We start from the raw sequence: 8911 nt of genomic DNA on the forward strand, positions 1-8911 counted from the left end.
TCTACACTTACTCATTTCACTCTTCTATGTTAGCTTCATTCGTACTCTTCATATAAATGGATTGTTTATCCAAATTATTCGCTGATAATAAAACTCTAATTTTCAGCCCGTATGCATCATGAAAACATACTTATTATCATTCACGACCTTTCCACTCAAATTTCGGGACGAAATTTCTTTAACGGGTATGTACTGTGACAACTCGGAAATTTCCAACCAAATTTAAACTTTAATCTTTATATGTTTCCGACACGATAAGCAATATTTGTTAAGTTAAATTTCAAGAATTTTAAACTATGTTCATACATTCATTCAACCTCGACCAAGTTCCAACGATTCACGAACCATTAAACGAATATGATTATATATGTATATGTATATATATATTATAACTTGAAACGTAAACAAAATATTAGATTAAATACTTTATATGATTGTATCTGTTTCAAAATGTTTATCAATGGAATTAGAAGATAAGATCAAATGATTGAATTATCAGATATATTGAATTATGATTACAAGTCTCTGTTGAAAGGCCCACGTTGATTTGAGAAATCTTTCCATTTTAACAATATTCGGAAAATGGTAAAGTGATTTATAAATAAGAACAAATTGTCAATCATTGAGAACTAGACAAAGGATAGTGGAAGATTGAATCTCATAAAGACTCGGTTGATCTATTTAGTTCTAAACGTACAAAAACGTTTTTAGTTTAAAAAGAACTTTATTATTAAAACGTATATAACTTTTATAAATATCTAGAACCACTTTTGACAACTCATTACTTAACTAGTATGATAAAGATAACGATATTTATATTTTATTTTATATATATAACGATTTAAATTAATATTATATATATTTATACGCTTATTATACGTACATAGTTTTATACTTTTACTATACTTAAACTTTACCTTTACTTTATTTTTACTTTACTTTAACTTTAATAATTCACTTTAATAATTCATACTTTAATGATTCACTTTAATAATTCATACTTTAATAATTCACTTTAATAATTCATACTTTAATAATTCACTTTAATAATTCAAAAATCTATTATAAATAGAATTCAATAGGTTTCATTATTTCATAGAAACTTGAAAATATTTTTCTCTAAACTCTCACAATCGATTTACATATATATATATTTACTCCGTATTATTTCAAGATATTATTAGTATACATAAAATATTACGACGGAGTGCTGTCCGAGTGATTTCGAAATTGTTTTTCGAGTGTGATAGGATTAAGGAAATTATGGGTTATAGCTATGGAGGTGATTGAGTATGGTTCATGGGTATGCTCGTGAGGTCAATATAGTGTTTATCATTTCCGTTGCATCTACGTACCTTTCCTGCAATATTGAATCTCAATATTGATACGTGAGTACTCATAATTTAACTTTTACATACTAATAGTGTATCCCTGACTAGTGCTCGAGTATTTAGGATTATGCATGCTTGTACTTTTGATATTGCCCTTAGACAGGTTAGGTTGAATCTTGAATTAGTTACACTTGCGATTGAGATATGGTATAAGATATGCATGTCCTTGGAAAGCTAGCGAAAAATTAAGAACTTTTCCTTTAGATATCTAATGGTTTCGATGAACGGATTAGAAGTTATAATCAATTGAATTTTCGATATTTTTATTAAAAATGATTATTATTATTATTATCGTCGTTCTAGTTTTATCTTATTATTATGATTATTATTATCTTTATCAACAAAAGGGATTTATCATTAAAAATTGTTATTTTTTTTATTATTACTATCGTTATTATTGTTAAAGTTATAATTAGTATTATTATTATTATCCAATTATTATTATTATTATTAGTATTATTATTATTATTATTATCGTTATTAATATATATATCATTATTTAAAAATGGTTATTGTTATTATTATTATTACTATATTATCATTAAGGTAATTATCGAAATCGAATATGCCCCTTTTTATTAAAGTCTGGTAATTTAAGAATTAGGGAACAGACACCCTAATTGACGCGAATCCTAAAGATAGATCTATTGGGCCTAACAAACCCCATCCAAAGTACCGGATGCTTTAGTACTTCGAAATTTATATCATGTCCGAAGGAGGATCCCGGAATGATAGGGGATATTCTTATATGTATCTAGTTAATGTCGGTTACCAGGTGTTCACCATATGAATGATTATTTTTGTCTCTATGCATGGGACGTATATTTATGAGAACTGGAAATGAAATTCTTGTGGTCTATTAAAATGATGGAAATAAATGATTATGATAAACTAACGAACTCACCAACCTTTTGGTTGACACTTTAAAGCATGTTTATTCTCAGGTGTTAAAGAAATCTTCCGCTGTGCATTTGCTCATTTTAAAGATATTACTTGGAGTCTTTCATAGCATATTTCGAAGAACGTTGCATTCGAGTCATTGAGTTCATCAAAGATTATTGGTCACTATTCCGTTAGATGAAATCCAAATCAACGAAAAACTTCAATTCATCGAAGAACCCGTCGAAATAATGGATCGTGAGGTTAAAAGACTTAAGCAAAACAAGATACCAATTATTAAGGTTCGATGTAATGCTCGTAGAGGACCCGAGTTCACCTAGGAGCGTGAAGATCAGATGAAGAAGAAATACCCGCATCTATTTCTAGAAGATTCGTCAACACCTTCAACTATTTAAAATTTCGGGACGAAATTTATTTAACGGGTAGGTACTGTAGTGACCCGAACTTTTCCATGTTTATATATATTAATTGAGATTGATATTTACATGATTAAATGTTTCCAACATGTTAAGCAATCAAACTTGTTAAGACTTGATTAATTGAAATATGTTTCATATAGATAATTGACCACCCAAGTTGACCGGTGATTCACGAACGTTAAAACTTGTAAAAACTATATGATGACATATATATGGATATATATATAGTTAACATGATACTATGATAAGTAAACATATCATTAAGTATATTAACAATGAACTACATATGTAAAAACAAGACTACTAACTTAATGATTTTTAAACGAGACATATATGTAACGATTATCGTTGTAAAGACATTTAATGTATATATATCATATTAAGAGATATTCATACATGATAATATCATGATAATATAATAATTTAAAATCTCATTTGATATTATAAACATTGGGTTAACAACATTTAACAAGATCGTTAACCTAAAGGTTTCAAAACAACACTTACATGTAACGACTAACGATGACTTAGCGACTCAGTTAAAATGTATATACATGTAGTGTTTTATCTTCAAGTTCTAAGTGTTCTTCATATATTCTAAAAGTTCTAGTTACATAAAATCAAGAATACTTTCAAGTTTGCTAGCTCACTTCCAATCTTGTAAGGTGATCATCCAACCTCAAGAAATCTTTATTTCTTACAGTAGGTTATCATTCTAATACAAGGTAATAATCATATTCAAACTTTGGTTCAATTTCTATAACTATAACAATCTTATTTCAAGTGATGATCTTACTTGAACTTGTTTTCGTGTCATGATTCTGCTTCAAGAACTTCGAGCCATCCAAGGATCCGTTGAAGCTAGATCCATTTTTCACTTTTCCAGTAGGTTTATCCAAGGAACTTAAGGTAGTAATGATGTTCATAACATCATTCAATTCATACATATAAAGCTATCTTATTCGAAGGTTTAAACTTGTAATCACTAGAACATAGTTTAGTTAATTCTAAACTTGTTCGCAAACAAAAGTTAATCCTTCTAACTTGACTTTTAAAATCAACTAAACACATGTTCTATATCTATATGATGTGCTAACTTAATGATTTAAAACCTGGAGACACGAAAAACACCGTAAAACCGGATTTACGCCGTCGTAGTAACACCGCGGGCTGTTTTGGGTTAGTTAATTAAAAACTATGATAAACTTTGATTTAAAAGTTGTTATTCTGAGAAAATGATTTTTATTATGAACATGAAACTATATCCAAAAATTATGGTTAAACTCAAAGTGGAAGTATGTTTTCTAAAATGGTCATCTAGACGTCGTTCTTTCGACTGAAATGACTACCTTTACAAAAACGACTTGTAACTTATTTTTCCGACTATAAACCTATACTTTACTGTTTAGATTCATAAAATAGAGTTCAATATGAAACCATAGCAATTTGATTCACTCAAAACGGATTTAAAATGAAGAAGTTATGGGTAAAACAAGATTGGATAATTTTTCTCATTTTAGCTACGTGAAAATTTGTAACAAATCTATTCCAACCATAACTTAATCAACTTGTATTGTATATTATGTAATCTTGAGATACCATAGACACGTATACAATGTTTCGACCTATCATGTCGACACATCTATATATATTTCGGAACAACCATAGACACTCTATATGTGAATGTTGGAGTTAGCTATACAGGGTTGAGGTTGATTCCAAAATATATATAGTTTGAGTTGTGATCAATACTGAGATACGTATACACTGGGTCGTGGATTGATTCAAGATAATATTTATCGATTTATTTCTGTACATCTAACTGTGGACAACTAGTTGTAGGTTACTAACGAGGACAGCTGACTTAATAAACTTAAAACATCAAAATATATTAAAAGTGTTGTAAATATATTTTGAACATACTTTGATATATATGTATATATTGTTATAGGTTCGTGAATCAACCAGTGGCCAAGTCTTACTTCCCAACGAAGTAAAAAATCTGTGAAAGTGAGTTATAGTCCCACTTTTAAAATCTAATATTTTTGGGATGAGAATACATGCAGGTTTTATAAATGATTTACAAAATAGGCACAAGTACGTGAAACTACATTCTATGGTTGAATTATCGAAATCGAATATGCCCCTTTTTATTAAGTCTGGTAATCTAAGAATTAGGGAACAGACACCCTAATTGACGCGAATCCTAAAGATAGATCTATTGGGCCTAACAAACCCCATCCAAAGTACCGGATGCTTTAGTACTTCGAAATTTATATCATATCCGAAGGGTGTCCCGGAATGATGGGGATATTCTTATATATGCATCTTGTTAATGTCGGTTACCAGGTGTTCACCATATGAATGATTTTTATCTCTATGTATGGGGTGTGTATTGAAATATGAAATCTTGTGGTCTATTATTATGATTTGATATATATAGGTTAAACCTATAACTCACCAACATTTTTGTTGACGTTTTAAGCATGTTTATTCTCAGGTGATTATTAAGAGCTTCCGCTGTCGCATACTTAAATAAGGACGAGATTTGGAGTCCATGCTTGTATGATATTGTGTAAAAACTGCATTCAAGAAACTTATTTTGTTGTAACATATTTGTATTGTAAACCATTATGTAATGGTCGTGTGTAAACAGGATATTTTAGATTATCATTATTTGATAATCTACGTAAAGCTTTTTAAACCTTTATTGATGAAATAAAGGTTATGGTTTGTTTTAAAATGAATGCAGTCTTTGAAAAACGTCTCATATAGAGGTCAAAACCTCGCAACGAAATCAATTAATATGGAACGTTTTTAATCAATAAGAACGGGACATTTCAACATTCATATACATATATAATTGATTTACATATACATATATAATCATATTCGTTTAATGGTTCGTGAATCGTTGGAACTTGGCCGAGGTTGAATGAATGTATGAACATAGTTTAAAATTCTTGAAATTTAACTTAACAAATATTGCTTATCGTGTCGGAAACATATAAAGATTAAAGTATAAATTTGGTTGGAATTATTTGCCTCTATATGATACATTTTACAAACATTGCATTCGTTTTTAAAAGACAATCTTTCTTTACATCGAAAATTGACAGGTATGCATACCATTTCATAATATCCACTATCCATCTATAAATTGATTTAATAATAATCTTTGATGAACTCAATGATTCGAATGCAACGTTCTTCGAAATATGCTATGAAAGACTCCAAGTAATATCTTTAAAATGAGCAAATGCACAGCAGAAGATTTATTTAACACCTGAGAATAAACATGCTTTAAAGTGTCAACCAAAAGGTTGGTGAGTTCATTAGTTTATCATAATCATTTATTTCTATCATTTTAATAGACCACAAGAATTTCATTTCCAGTTCTCATAAATATACGTCCCATGCATAGAGACAAAAATAATCATTCATATGGATTGAACACCTGGTAACCGACATTCACAATATACATATAAGAATATCCCCATCATTCCGGGATCCTCCTTCGGACATGATATAAATTTCGAAGTACTAAAGCATCCGGTACTTTGGATGGGGCTTGTTGGGCCCGATAGATCTATCTTTAGAGTTCGCGTCAATTAGGGTGTCTGTTCCCTAATTCTTAGATTACCAGACTTAATAAAAAGGGGCATATTCGATTTCGATCATTCAACCATATAATGTAATTTAAATTACTTGTGTCTATTTCGTAAAACAATTATAAAAACAGCGCATGTATTCTCAGTCCCAAAAATATAAAGGGTAAAAAAGGCAAATGAAACTCACCATACTGTATTTCGTAGTAAAAATACATATAACGTCATTGAACAAATGCAAGGTTGGCCTCGGATTCACGAACCTAAATTAATTATATATATTTATGTGTTGGTCAATATTTGTCTAACAAATTAGGTCAAGTCATAGTGTACCACAATCCTAATGCTCGAGATTAATATGCAAAAGTCAACAAAAGTAAATTTGACTCAAAATAATTTCCAAAAATCTATACATGATTAATATATAGTTTAAATATCGTCGTTTTATATTTTTAAATATTTTTAAAAGATTTATTAGATTAAATAATATAATTTATTTATTAATAAATAAAATTTTATATTAAATTTATATAATAAAATATACTTTTATATATATTAAGTAATAAAATGTATAGGGTTCATTTAATATCATAAAGATAATATGATAGGTATTATTAAAGTAAGTTATTACACGTAGTAAAATATGTTTGTATCACATATTTATTTGATAAAATAATATCTATAATGATAGTAAGTAAAAGTTGTATTATTTTGTAATAATAATTATTATTATAAAAATATCAATATTTATAATTACTAAGATGACATTATGATAAAACGATGATTCTAATTATGATAACTTTAATATTTACGATAATTTTTAATATTATCTTTAAAATAATAATTTTATTTAAAATAATAATAATAATGATATTTTATAGTAACAATGACATTTCTATTAAAATGATAATTTTTGTTAAAATGATAGTTTTAATACTAACGATACTTTTAATAATAATAGTAATGATAAAAATAATAAGAACGATAATTTTATCTAAATCAATATCTTATAATATTTTAATTTCATCATGATACTCTTACCCATTATTTCCTAATCGTTTCGTTTAATAGCTTTTAATCGTCTTTTATATCGTGTTCATAATAATGATAATAATAGTAATCAAAATAATTAGGTGTTACAAATATTTATTTTAATTACACAAATATTAATAATGATAGTTACTATAACATTATTAACGATAATACTAATAATTATCTTAATGATAATATAGTAATAATAATAATAACAATAACAATAACCATTTTTAAATAATGATATATATATTAATAATGTAATGATAATAATAATAATACCAATAATAATAATAATAATAATAATAATTGGATAATAATAATAATACTAATTATAACTTTAACGATAATAACGATAGTAATAAAAAAAATAACAATTTAATTTGAATATATATATATATATATATATATATATATATATATATATATATATATATATATATATATATATATATATATATATATATATATATATATATATATATATATATATATATATATATATATATATATATATATATATATATATATGTATATTTTCTTCAGATGTAACATCGATTTAATGAGTTAATATTAAATTAAACTCATTTAATTTACGGTTGAAACTAGAATTGAATAATCTCTTAAAGGCTTTAGAGATTACATAAGTATTACTTCAATAATATTGAAATTATGAATCAATACTTCGTTATTTGTTGGGGCATGATGTTGGTTTTCAATAAATTCTTGTGAACTTGGCAAAGTACGAATGATGTTATCTGAAAAGTTTCGAGTACATTGATGACGAAAGTGTAAAATCAACATATATTTGAATAATACACTTGATTTATTATGAATTGGAATTTATTGAATTGAGACAGAGGTTGTAGTTAACGATAGTTAAGTTGCGGACGAAGGACTCTCTGGTAATCAAGGGAATTAGGATCCGCTTTAAATGCGATCGTCCATTTTAATTGTACTGTCGGAGATTTTCTTATAAATTCACCTCCTTCGTTTCCTTACAACTCACACCTTCTGTTGATGCATTTTATGCAAGTGGTTTTGATACTATTTGGGTAATAGTTGATCGTCTCACCAAATCAGCACACTTCCTGCCAATAAGAGAAGATGACAAGATGGAGATGTTAGCACGACTGTATTTGAAGGAAGTCATCTCCAGACATGGAATACCAATCTCTATTATCTCTGATAGGGATGGTAGATTTATTTCAAGATTCTGGCAGACATTACAGTAAGCATTAGGAACTCGTCTAGACATGAGTACTGCCTATCATCCACAAACTGATGGGCAGAGCGAAAGGACGATACAAACGCTTGAAGACATGCTACGAGCATGTGTTATTGATTTCGGAAACAGTTGGGATCGACATCTACCGTTAGCAGAATTTTCCTACAACAACAGCTACCATTCAAGCATTAAGATGGCGCCGTTTGAAGCACTTTATGGTAGAAAGTGCAGGTCTCCGATTTATTGGAGTGAAGTGGGGGATAGACAGATTACGGGTCCGGAGATTATACAAGAAACTACCGAGAAGATCATCCAAATTCAACAACGGTTGAA

Source organism: Rutidosis leptorrhynchoides, chromosome 9, assembly GCF_046630445.1.
Source record: "Rutidosis leptorrhynchoides isolate AG116_Rl617_1_P2 chromosome 9, CSIRO_AGI_Rlap_v1, whole genome shotgun sequence".
Classification (NCBI taxonomy): Eukaryota; Viridiplantae; Streptophyta; class Magnoliopsida; order Asterales; family Asteraceae; genus Rutidosis; species Rutidosis leptorrhynchoides.